The following is a 13,397-nucleotide window of genomic DNA, read 5'->3' as shown; positions in this document are numbered from 1 at the left end:
TTGCGTTTTTGTCGTCCTCGTCCTCAGAATAGCCATTTAAATGTTCATTGTTTATGAAAAGTTGGCTAACATTTTTTTTTTTTTTTTTTGCTTTTTTTCTGATTAAGATTCAAAGGAGGATGACATGCCATTAGAAAAAAATTACTTTTTGCGCACTTTTGTTCTGATCTGGATAATAACGAAAAATAAAAATGGCCGTTCTCACGTGGAATAATAAAAAAAGGCGCGAACTACAATTACAATTTTCCGACAACGTCAAACTATAGTCGTTAAGAAGGAAAAACAAAATGAAAATTGGAAACCCAAAACCAGCTAAATAAAATCTTATTAAATGTGCAAGGGAGATAACCGTGAGGCCTTCGCCAAGCCGAGATAATAAACTCGATCACGCGTAACATTTTCGGGGAAAGATCGGAATGTAGTGTCTGTTCTTCAGATGCTGCAGTGCTGCACTTCAATTTCGGTATTATTATACAAACACCGTGACAGCGAATTAGTAAAATCTTTTACGTAGTATTCTGTTACGTTTCGGTGTGCTGAACACGAATCTGAAAACTGGATTAGGGTTAGGGTTAGGGTTACGGTACATTTTTTTCTACTAATTCGCTGTCACGGTATTTGTATAAATTTACCTCAATTTCTTGTTCTCTGTCAGTGGAGGAGGAATCCTTCACGACTGAGACAATTTTTATTTTTGTTCCTTTTCTCCACGTTAAAAAACGACCCTGGTGTCTAACTCTGTCCCCTGTGGAGGCATTGTAAATAGGAACATTAATTTAAATGAACACATTTAAGCAACAGACTACACCTGAAATCACAACTAATAAAAATATATTTTTTTAATCAATGAGTGTAAAAAATATCTATAATGTGCATCCAGGAGACAAGTGCCCGTGTGTTTGTGTGTTGTGTGGGTGTGTAAGAGAGACCGACGAAAAGGAAAGACTTACCTCGGGGCCGGCTCGGCGTCGCCGACCTAAAATAGAGAAAGAAAGATCAAGATGGCGGCCGCCGTCTTTTGTAAAGGATGATATCTTGTAAAGTCACATGAATTCTCGCAATATGCAAATTTAGCCGGCCTGCAACGGCCATAAAAGCGGGTGATTGAAAGACGTTGGGAGAGCGATGATTGACTTGGTCGGGAATCGTGTTGCCGTTGCTTCTCGTGCCGTGTGGGTGTGAACATATCTTACCGTTGTTGGGACCGTTCTGAGTAACCGTTTGCGTCCGTCTAGGTACCTTGCTAGTTGGATTCCGTGCAGAACCGGTGTTTACTGGTTATTGAATTGCTTTACGTTGCTGCAACATTATACATCTACAGAGGACGCAGTAATTTTAAAGGACTTTCCTTACACATTGACTACAATATCTTCACAAAGAATTAGAATAATGAAGGAAGAAAAAAGATGACTGTTTTTTTTTCAAGTTACGATTTAAGAATGACGTTTTTTTTTGTTTTTTTTTCAAGTTACGATTTAAGAAGATGACTTTTTTTCAAGTTATGATCTTTTCCTGATCTACATTAATGATCTTCCAAATCACATCCTTACATCATTTGTAGACATTTGTGCTGACGACACTACCATTTATGGTAGCACATCTAAGACAGTAAACGACCAAGTTCTCTCCAATTCTCTCTCCTCTGATCTTGAGCACGTAGTACAATGGGGAAAGGAGTGGCTGGTTACTTTTAATGCATCTAAAACCAAGCTTCTCTCTTTACATCATCAACATTCTGATCCACATCTGGCATCAATTGAAATGAATGGCTCTCGTCTTCAGGAGGCCTCAAGTTTTGACAAGCTTCTGGGCTTGACCATTACTCCTGATCTTAAATGGAACACGTACATCAAATCTGTTGCCAAGGCCGCTGGAAAAATGGTGGGATCTTTCTATCGATCCGGTAAATATCTCACTGCTGATGCTATTCTCTATCTATATAAGAGCCAGGTACGTCCAAGGATGGAATACTGTTGCCACGTCTGGGCAGGAGCTGCTAGAAAGGACTTGTCCTGCCTTGATAGAGTTCAAAATAGACTTTGTAGCATCGTAGGAGATGTCCTTTTCTCCTCCTTGCAACCTCTATCTCACAGAAGAGATGTTGCGAGTTTGTCTCTGATGTATCGTTATTTTCATGGAAAGTGTTCGACTGAGCTTCAATCTGTGGTCCCCCCTCGCCAAACTTTCACAAGAAACACTCGTCTAGCTGTAAACACTATCAATAATTCGCCCCACTCTTTATCTGTGCCTAAACCTAAACGTAGATTCCATGAACAAAGCTTCTTTCTTAGAACTGCACGCCTGTGGAATTGTTTTCCGTTTTCCTGCTTTCCGGCTGACTACAATATGGTTGTGTTCAAGTCTAACGTAAATAAGTTCTTGATGAGCCGTTCCATATAAGTTATCAAATTTACCAAATTTTCATTACTAATGATTACTATATTGTCCAATTTCTACTGTACACTCTTTAATCCTTATCCTTGAGTGGCCTCTTGGCCTTGATAATGTGGTGATGCCTATGTAAAAAAAAAAGAATGACGTTTTTTTTGTTTTGTTTTTTATTTTTTCAAGTTACAATTTAAGAATGACGTTTTTTTGTTTTTATTTTTTCAAGTTACGATTTAAAAAGATGTCTTTTTTTTTCGAGTTACGATGTAAGAATGACGTTTTTTGTTTTTTTCCAAGTTACGATTTTAGAATGACGTTTTTTTTCAAGTTACGATTTAATAAGATGACTTTTTTTCTCGGTTACAATTTAAATAGATGGACAATAGTTATTTATTTATGTCATAAAAGGATATGGCTTTTTTTTTAACCATTACAATTTAATAAGATTGATAATGTTTTTGTTTTTTTTGTTGTTTTTTACAATTTATACATTCAAGAACGCTTCAATTTAAAAAAAAAAAAATCAACAGTCCGACAAAGGAAACGTTGACATTTAGGAAAAGGAGTGGGGGGAATATTACAACTTTTTCCAAACAAACGATTAGAAGGGGGGAGACGTTACTTTTGCAATAAAAACAGATTAGAAGAGGGAAGAAAAAAAACAGCAATTTTGCAAAAAAAAATATATATATGAATAGATTAGAAGGGGGGAAGTTACACCTTTTGCAAATAAAAAACGATTAGAACGCGGGGGGGGGAGAAAAAAGACGTTATTCTGCAAAAAAAAAAAAAGATTAGAAAGGGGGGAGAAATATTACGTCTTTTGCAAAAAAAATTTAAAAAAAAAACGATTAGAAGGGGGAAGAAAAAAAGCGTATCCTTTGCAAATAAAAAAAAAAGGAAAAAAAAAACGATGTGAGATCTTCTTTCACAAGGTTTTTGCCCTCAGCAGAATGGAAGAAAACCAAACAGAAAATTACAACAGGCTCACCTTAAGACTTCAACGTAAATTTTATTAAAGTAAAAAAGGTCCATGTTACAAAAAGTTATTAAAGTAAAAAAGGTCCATGTTACAAAATGTGTCATTTTCAGCTATCTGCCACTTTGGGCTGGTAGAATTTCCTGCTGACGAAGTAATGCGCAGGTTGGAGATGTTGAGTTGACTTCAAAGATGGATTCTGCTAGCTGGGCTTACACGAAAGGGCCCATAGTCAGTGAAATAGTGGACAAGGTAGGTCAACCCGTAGACCTTAATAAAGATGAATCTTTACAGACATTAAATTGCAGCATAAGCGTGCAGATATAAATTCTCCCTACTTAAGGGCATTGGTAATTGCAATGATAATGCTCTGCTCCACATTTGGGCATTAAACGTCTCAAAGCAACAAAGTATTTTTGCTGCCTCGATTCGAGCGAGAAATCCAGTCTGTCCAACTCTATGTGTATCAGAATTTTTGTAGGAATTTTTGACACCCCTAACAACACGAAACTGCGAATAAAATATAAAAAAACTCGTAATTTCTCTTATAAAAGTTGGTTGTTTATTTTCTTTATGGATTATACTTCCAAAATAAACTATTAAATTTGTTTTAAAAGTAATAGATTTTTTTTAAAACAGTAATGAAATTAATTGAATTTTACGAGCTCAGTATTTTTCAAATTTAAGCTTTAAAAATCTATCAAAATTTGATTCAATTTTTACGATATTTTCAGGGTTAATGTGAAATTGTATGCTCTTTCCAATAAACCGAATATAATGTTTTAGACAAACTTTTTTTTTAATTCACGCCCCCCCCCCATTTCAAGTGTCTATTAAAAAGTAAATAATTAATTTACTCACCAAAGTTTTATGTATCACAAATTGAAGATCAATAAATAATATATTCAAATTTTTAAAAAAAAGTAGTGTTTTTTAGAAATTTACCTGTAAAGTCTGAAGTTTAAAACTTTTTTTTTTTACCCACGTTGTTTGGGTTTTCTTTTGTTTTGTTTTTAAATGAAACCTTGGTCCTTGCTTCTTTTATTGAAAAAAAAATAGGGCTGGAATTACATTTTTCGAGTAGTTATAAGCTTGGAAAGACGGGGTCGAATTAATTCACGCCTCCCATTTTGAAATGTATATTAAAAAGTAAATAATTAATTTACTCACCAAAGTTTTATATATCACAAATTGAAGATAAAAGATCAATAGATAATATATTCAAATTTAAAACAAAACAAAAAAAGTAGTGTTTTTTTAGAAATTTACCTGTAAAGTCTGAAGTTTAAAACCTTTTTTTTTTTTTTAAACATGATTTTTTTTGTGTGTGTTTTTTTTAATGAAACCTTGGCCCTTGCTACTTTAATTGAAAAAAAAATAGGGCTTGAATTACATTTTTCGAGGAGTTATAAGCTTGGAAAGACGGGGGTCGAATTATTTAATATTTTTCACGAAATTTTTGACACTCTGCGTCTTCTCGGATTCTGGTCTGAAAATGGAATATTGGCGCCGAGAACATTCGCGGCAGTTAGTTATAACATGCAATCTGATTGGTTAAAATAAATCCGTGGGCGGAGAAACTGTCCAATAAAAAGCTTGCTTACTTTTGCAGAATTTCTTATAAAGTGCACTAGTACCAAATAACATTTCACTGTGTTTCGATATGCTTTTTGTTTATTTTTGTTTAAGTGTTAATTTGGATTTGCACGAATTTTCCTGTTAATAATTACCCATACCTATAATCTCCGCCCCCCCCCCAAATAATCCATTAAAAATCATATAATAACAAAACAATTCGCAAAGTTGAAGCCAAAATGAAAAATATCCATAAAAAAAAAACAAAAACAAAACAATCCAAACAACACAAAATAAAAAGGCCATAATAAATAAGAAAAACTACTAAGTCTCCATCATTCATCATGTTACTTTAGTCACAAAGACCCTGTACCCTCCCCCTCCCAATTTCTTATAGGGCCTTGTGCCTAATTTTGTTGGACTTTCTAATTATTGTTTGTACGTTTTTGTATGTTCAATTATTTTTTCGTTCAATAAAATAAATAAATAAATAAGAAAAACTAGGTGCTCACTAAGTCGAACGTTGTACAACATTGGAGCCGATGCGTATTTCGCTAGGCGTGCCTGTGCCTCACTCATGTACGTCCGCCATGTTTCTTCTTTTTCTTTTTTTTTTTATTGTTTCGTAATAACACAAGAAATGTTAAAAACTAAAGTATGTTTTTTAAAATAAATAAATGGTTAACTTTTTCGTGTCTTCAATTTAGTTCCGTTACATAATAAACCGTATCCACTTGACACTTGTTTTTTTTTTCCGTGCAGTGATCTTGGACATTACATAAAATATATATACAAATTTATTTTCTTTTAGAAGGGGGGTTCCTTTTAAAACTATATCTACCTCAGAATTTTCTTTCATTTTCAATTTTGGAGTGATTATCGAGACTCTACATACGTGCAAAATGAATGGCTGACTGGGTAGGAGACATTTTTTTTTTTAAATTTCAGTTACTTTTTGATTATATTTGAAAGATTACTGCTCAAAGTTAATTCTTCAAAAAAAAATGGTGTATAAAAAAATACATGGAATAATTTTATCTCAAATCTGCAAAAAAAGAAAAAAAAATGTACATTTCACGTAAAAATTCATTATGACAAAGATCATAAGTTTTCTGGAATTATTGGCAGTCTTGCAGTTAAATCCCGGCAAAGTTCGATAACTCTAGAGGGGTCACATCAGTATTTTACACCGTCAAATCATGAATATTACGAATCAGCAGTTTTAAAATATAACTAAAAATTATTAGTTTAAATAAAAAAAAACATTAGTAATTAATATTTTTAAAAAATATTTAGAAATTGGAAGTAAGTACTTGATTAAATAAAATATGTGGAGAAATGCGTGACTTACCTGGATAGACCACGTGCGGGTCGGTCACCAAAAATAAATAAAAAGAAAGAAAAGAAATGGTCAAGACTCTTATTTATAGAGTAGTGATCACGTGAGTTAGAAGAATATGCAAATAGAGGTGAACGATTTTGCGATATAAAAAGCCTGTGTTGTTAAGAGGAGGGGCAGACTGTTGGCAGAAGTCAGTGCTGTCAGACGTGCTTTAGAGTTTTGTTATTATATGCTGTGTTCGATTGTTGGGAGAGAGAAAAGAGAAGAGGAGGAACCAAGAAGACATTCTGCAGATACTTGACTTTGTGTTGGTTTTAAGCTATTTCGGCGCTTGGTGTGCGGTTACTAACAATGGACAGATTCGACATTCGCTTAATACCCGAGTTCGACGGATCTACCACTGGACCGGCTGTCGTTGAATGGATTGAAAAGGCAGAGAAAATCTGTAAACTGTGCAAAATTAAAGAACCAGCCACAGTTATCCCTTTGAGGCTAACCGGAGGGGCCTATGCAGTCTACCAACAACTCGGGGATGAACCAGACTGGGATGAAATCAAGCAGAGCCTGTATACAGCGTTTGGTACAGATCCATTTGTTGCGTGGCAACAGTTCACGAGCCGGACACTTCAACCCAAGGAAACAGTCGACGTGTACCTAGCCGACCTGCGAAAATTATCTGTACCGTTTGGTGGGGTCAACGATAAAATATTAAGCTGTGCTTTTTTGGTAGGCCTACCCGAGGAGGTCAGTAAACTGTTGCGGGCATCATCAAGAATCGATGAATTGTCAACTGATGAGTTATTGGCCCGAGCTCGAAACATCTGTAAGGAACAGGAACCAATTGCAGCAGCAGCTCGTTTTCGACATGGAGGCAATGTGGACTCTCTTCCAGATAGTAATAAGCATGCCACCCCAGTGTGCTATAAATGTGGGGAGGCCAATCATTTTGCTAAAGAGTGCCGGAGTGATAGGAGAGGTGTATATCCACAATCAAAGAGACCAGTGCAATGCTATCGCTGCAATAAGTTTGGGCACATATCTCGCAACTGTTCGGGAAACGAAGTTGGGGGCAAGGTACTATCGCTACCCTTGCCCCCTGCCAACCAATAAACACAGGATTGCCTGTCATTAGCGTTAAACTTGATGATGTGCAGTGTTCAGCACTTATAGACACGGGGTGTTCCCGGTCTATAGTTAGTGCCCATTGCTGTCCGGTGTGGCGGAGGAACCCAGTTGGCGTTATGACCATCAATGGCTTATCACGGGTATGTTGTGGTGAAGGGACAGTCACAATCTGCACTGAGAAGGGTGACACAGCTAAAGTTGACGTTCTGGTGATGCAGGAGAAACCCCTTGGCTACGACATGTTGCTTGGAATTGATGCAATACAAGCACTAGGAGGCGTTACAATCACAGCAGCTAGAGGTATCAGGCTTGGAGAAGGGAAAGACGTCTGTGCAGCCATGTCGATTGAAGAAAAGGACTTCTGTGCTACATTTGATGACAACGAAAGGGTGTGGACTGCAAAGTGGAAATGGGCCATGGGCCAGGAACCAGATCGGCTGTGCAACACGATTCCAGAGTATGCAGTTTCTACCAAGAATAGGGCCGCATATGAAGAAGAACTTCAGATGTGGATTGACAACGGTTGGTTAATACCATACCCACAGGAACGTCTGGGACCACCCAAGGGATTAATTCCGCTCATGGCTGTTGAACAACCTACCAAAGAAAAAATTCGTCCCGTAATGGATTACCGAGAGTTGAATCGGCATGTTGATGCGTTTACCGGAAACGCAGATGTGTGCGCTGCTAAACTGAGAGAGTGGCGTCAAAAAGGGAGCAATGTAGCACTTCTGGATCTAAAGAGGGCCTACCTGCAGATACGTGTCCATGAGTCATTATGGCCGTTTCAGACAGTACTACTCAAGGGAAAACTATATTGTTTGATACGTTTGGGTTTTGGCCTAAACGTAGCACCCTTGATTATGACAACCATTATTAAAACTGTTTTGATGCAGGATGAGACCACAGCAAAAGCTGCTTCAGCCTACATAGATGACATCTATGTTAATGAGGACATAATGTCTGCGGATGCAGTTCGAATAAAACTGAAAGCGTTTGGGTTAATAAGCAAAGACCCTAAGCGCCTAAAGGATGGAGTGCCCGTGCTAGGCCTCGAGGTCTGGGAGGAGGGCAATATGTTGCGATGGAAACGAGGGAGCCCACTTCCAAAGTTACCCAATGTATTAACAAGACGTACTGTGTTTTCTATCTGTGGTAAATTGGTAGGACATCTACCTGTCTGTGGATGGCTCCGATCGGCAACAGGAGTGGTGAAAAGACGAGTGACTACAGTAACAAAAGGATGGGACGATGTTGCGGATGATGATTCTCTCCAACAAATGATGGCTGAAATGTTGTCCAGAGTGCATAGGAATGACCCTGCCCGGGGTGAGTGGCAAGTGTCTGGAAACGAACTAAATGCATGGGTTGACGCAAGTTCGTTGGCTACAGGTGTCGTGTTGGAGCAACTAGGTGTTGTTGTGGAAGATGCATGCTGGCTTCGTCCGAAAAATGATGCCCAACATATAAATTTGGCAGAACTTGATGCCACGTTAAAAGGTCTTAATCTCGCATTGCAATGGCAGACTAATGTTGTGCATCTCCACACTGACTCATTGTGTGTTTACCATTGGTTAACCGACACCTTGACTGGAAAGGCTCGAGTTAAGACTAGAGCTGCAAGTGAAATGCTAGTACGAAGGAGACTAGCAATAATTAAGCGTCTAGTTGACGAATACAGCTTGCAGGTAGACATTACGTTAGTCTCATCGATGCAGAATTTGGCTGATAGCTTGACTCGAGTACCAAAGAGGTGGATCGATGCAATGAGGCAGAGATCCGATCTTCAACAACAAACATGCGCGACTGTAACGGATCAATTAACACCTGACCAGATCCGTATGATACACCAGCAGATTGGACATCCTGGAATTCAGAGGACTGCATATTTTGTCCGGAGAGTATGCCCTGCAACTACAAAAGCATCAGTGAAAGCAGCCATACGTTCGTGTGAAGAGTGTCAGAGAATTGATCCGGCACCATCCCAATGGCAAAAAGGGAAGCTCGAGGTGGAGGGCAACTGGCAGCGAGTAGGGATGGACATAACACATTATGGGGGCAAACATTTTTTGACCATGACGGATTGTGGCCCGACGCGTTTCACAATATGGCGCCTGTTGACACGACAGGATGCAGCCAGCATTATACAACAGTTGAGAGCCGTCTTTTTTGAACGTGGTGCCCCGATTGAAATTCTGACTGATAATGCCGCCACATTTCGATGTCAAGAATTTCAGAAATTCGTGCACGAATGGGGGATTAAAATGCATTATCGGTGTGCATATTATCCCGAGGGTAATGGTATAGCAGAACGGTGTCACCGCACCATCAAAAGAATTGCAGCCAGGACGCAGTGCTCTATTCCAGAAGCTGTGTACTGGTATAATATAACACCCAAGGACAATGCAACACCAGCAACTGCACCAGCCAATGGGATTTACCAATATGAACAGCGTGTGAAAGGAGTTGATGCCATACCATCAGTGGTGAGTGTTGTCAATACACCATATCAGGTGGGAGACCTTGTTTGGATAAAACCCCCAAATGCTGGGTGCACTACGAAATTTTTCCGGGGAAAAATAGATGAAATCATAAGTCCTCAGACCATGTTGATTGGTGGCATACCACGTCACGTAAAAGATATCCGCCCTTGTTATACCTCTTCTGATTCTGAGGACGATGAGGAGGATCACACACCGTTCAGAGATGATCCTGATCACTTACTGCCCCTTCAGGTGAGCATAGAAACACCACCAACAGAACCAGATGAGGGAATGATGGGACATACTGATGACAATAGTGAGGAGAGCGATGGACACAAGGAAGTAATGCCTCATCGAAATACTCGACAGAGACGAATACTGCCCACCCCCCGTGATTGCGAAACCCAGCGAGAAGGGATGATGGAGCATACCGAGGAGATGACGCCTCCGATTCTTCGGAGAAGTACCCGACAAAGACGGATACTGCCCCCCTGCCCTGATTGTGAGACACCGCCTATGGAACCACGAGACGGGATAATGGAACAGACTGGTAGTAATGATGGTGGTAATGAAGAAAACAGCAATGAGGAAGTGCTTCTTCGAAGGAGTACCCGCCAACGACGATTGCCCGCATGTCCTGTTTGTGATCATGAGATCAGGGGGGAGTGTGGAGAAATGCGTGACTTACCTGGATAGACCACGTGCGGGTCGGTCACCAAAAATAAATAAAAAGAAAGAAAAGAAATGGTCAAGACTCTTATTTATAGAGTAGTGATCACGTGAGTTAGAAGAATATGCAAATAGAGGTGAACGATTTTGCGATATAAAAAGCCTGTGTTGTTAAGAGGAGGGGCAGACTGTTGGCAGAAGTCAGTGCTGTCAGACGTGCTTTAGAGTTTTGTTATTATATGCTGTGTTCGATTGTTGGGAGAGAGAAAAGAGAAGAGGAGGAACCAAGAAGACATTCTGCAGATACTTGACTTTGTGTTGGTTTTAAAATAAACGAACAAAAAATACACACACACAATAGCTAAATGTGAAGAAATTTATTATCCACTTCTTCCCGTGGAAGGTAATTCTTCTTAATCAATTAGACGTTACTACTAAACTCTGAAACATCAAGGAAGAAAACAAACAAAAAGAGAAAAATAGGAGAAATAGGACTTATTAAATATAATGGCAAAAGGAAAAGTTTGTGACCTCTATGGGCTGCCAAAAATGTCCATCTGGCTTACAAGTATTCTTGTAGTAGTAAAAAGGGGAGAGAGTGAAGGGAAAGAGAAGGAAAGAGAGATAGAGAAGGTGGAAGAAAGAAATAAAGAAGGGGGGTGCACTTACTGAAGCTTCTGGGCGCCCTTTTCCGAATGGAACATTTAGAAAGTTCGCTTTGTTTGGGTCTTTTTTATTTTCAGAGTTCGTGTTATTTAAAAGTTCTCTTTTATCAGTCCTTTTCCTGGAAACTCGTTTCCGTAGTCCTTTTGCAAGGGTTAAAATTCCATGGAGGCAGAATATTTTAGAGTTCTCAAGTTTCTTAGAAACTTTCCAGCGGCGAATTTTCTTAAACTTCAATTATCCTTTTCTCGATAATTGAATTCAGTTTTCAAGTGTCTTAGGAAACTTTGAGGCGAATTTTCTTCTCTTGGTTCTTTTCAACAATTTAAATGTCTTGTTAGGACAGAGTTGTACTTCGCCTAAGTTATTTTCCAGGTTTGGTTCTTTTGAACAATTAATTATTTCTGTAAATAAAAACCGAATTTATTTTGCTTTTAATTATTTCTTTAAATAAGAAACGAATTGATTTTGCTATTATTTCCGTAAATAAGAACCGAATTTATTTTACTATTATTTGTGTCAATAAGAACATAATTTATTTTGCTATTAATTATTTCTGTAAATAAGAACCTAATTTATTTTGCTATTAATTATTTATGTAAATAAAAAACACATTTATTTTGTTATTAATTATTTATGTAAATAAGAACCGAATTTATTTCACTATTACTTAATTCTTGTAATAAGAACCGAATTCATTTTGCTATTAATTATTTCTGGTAATAAGAACAGAATTTATTTTGCTATTAATTATTTCTGTAAATAAGAACCGAATTGATTTTGCTGTTAATTATTTCTGTAAATAAGAACCGAATTAATTCTGCTGTTAATTATTTCTGTAAATAAGAACCGAATTAATTCTGCTGTTAATTATTTATGTAAATAAGAACCGAATTTATTTTACTGTTAATCATTTCTGTAAATAATAACCGAATTTATTTTACTATTAATTATTTCTGTAAATAAGAACAGAATTGATTTTGCTGTTAATTATTTCTGTAAATAAGTACCAAATTGATTTTTATTAATTTTTCTGTAAATAAGAACCGACTGTAAATAAGAACCGAATTTATTTTACTATTAATTATTTCTGTAAATAAGAACCGAATTGATTTTGCTGCTAATTATTTCTGTAGTACTTACCAACAAAACAAACGCCCACGTGTTTGTGCCTTGTATAGGCATGCACGACAACAAAACTTGGGTTTTTATAAGCGGAAGTCTTGAGGTTGTTAGGAATCTAAAGGCTCATGCGCAAGAGAAGGGATTGAGATAGTGGTATAAAAGGCAGGTCGAGTGAGAAGGTTGTTGTTGTTGTTGTCATTGGACGTTACAGTGACGCGTGCTTTAGCAGGTGATTAAGAGGCTGTTTTTTTGTGTGTGTCAAGTCGCGCACCTCGGTGAAGATCATATAAGTCGTGCACCTCGGTGAAGGTGAAGGTCATAAGCTATTTCGGCTATTTCGTTTTGTCTCTTTTCCTGGACAACTATGGCTGGGGCAAAGTTTGATTTAAAACTGATACCCGAATTCGACGGATCCACTTCTGTTGTCGACTGGGTCGAAAGGGTTGAGCTGACCTGCAACCTCTGTGAAATAAAGGGGGTGCATACCGTGATTTCCCTGAGATTGGCTGAAGGCGCCCTAAGTGTATATCAGCAACTTAGTGCCGTGGAGAAGGCTGATGTTACCTGTATAAAAAATGCTTTATACAAGGCATTTGCCATGGATCCCTGCACGGCCTACGAAACATTTGCCTCTAGGAAGCTCATGCCAGGAGAAACCGTTGACGTCTTCTTCGCGGAGCTGAAGAAACTTGCAGTTCTATTTGGCAATGGAGTGTCAGAGCAAACACTGGCGTATGCATTTGTGGCCGGCCTTCCCACCCATGTTAAGCAACTGTTGAGGGCTTCCACTTGCGTATCTGTAACACCCATGGAACATTTGTTAGAACGCGCTCGAGCCATTATCAGAGATGAGGAGGACCTGAGGGAACCGGTTGTAATGATGGTGCAGGCAGCCAAGACTAATGCTGAAAAGAGTCCCAGTTTAAGACCCACGACCAAAGGGAGATGTTTTTGTTGTGACCAGCGAGGCCATTTTGCAAGAAATTGTACTAACAAGGGGCGGGGGCGCCCGCGCTGTTTCCAATGTGGTAGTTATGGACATTTATCC

The sequence above is a fragment of the Euprymna scolopes genome, chromosome 19 (assembly GCF_053919585.1).
Source record: "Euprymna scolopes isolate OS-2025 chromosome 19, ASM5391958v1, whole genome shotgun sequence".
NCBI classification, from domain to species: domain Eukaryota; kingdom Metazoa; phylum Mollusca; class Cephalopoda; order Sepiida; family Sepiolidae; genus Euprymna; species Euprymna scolopes.
Note: the sequence above shows the minus strand (reverse complement) of the source record.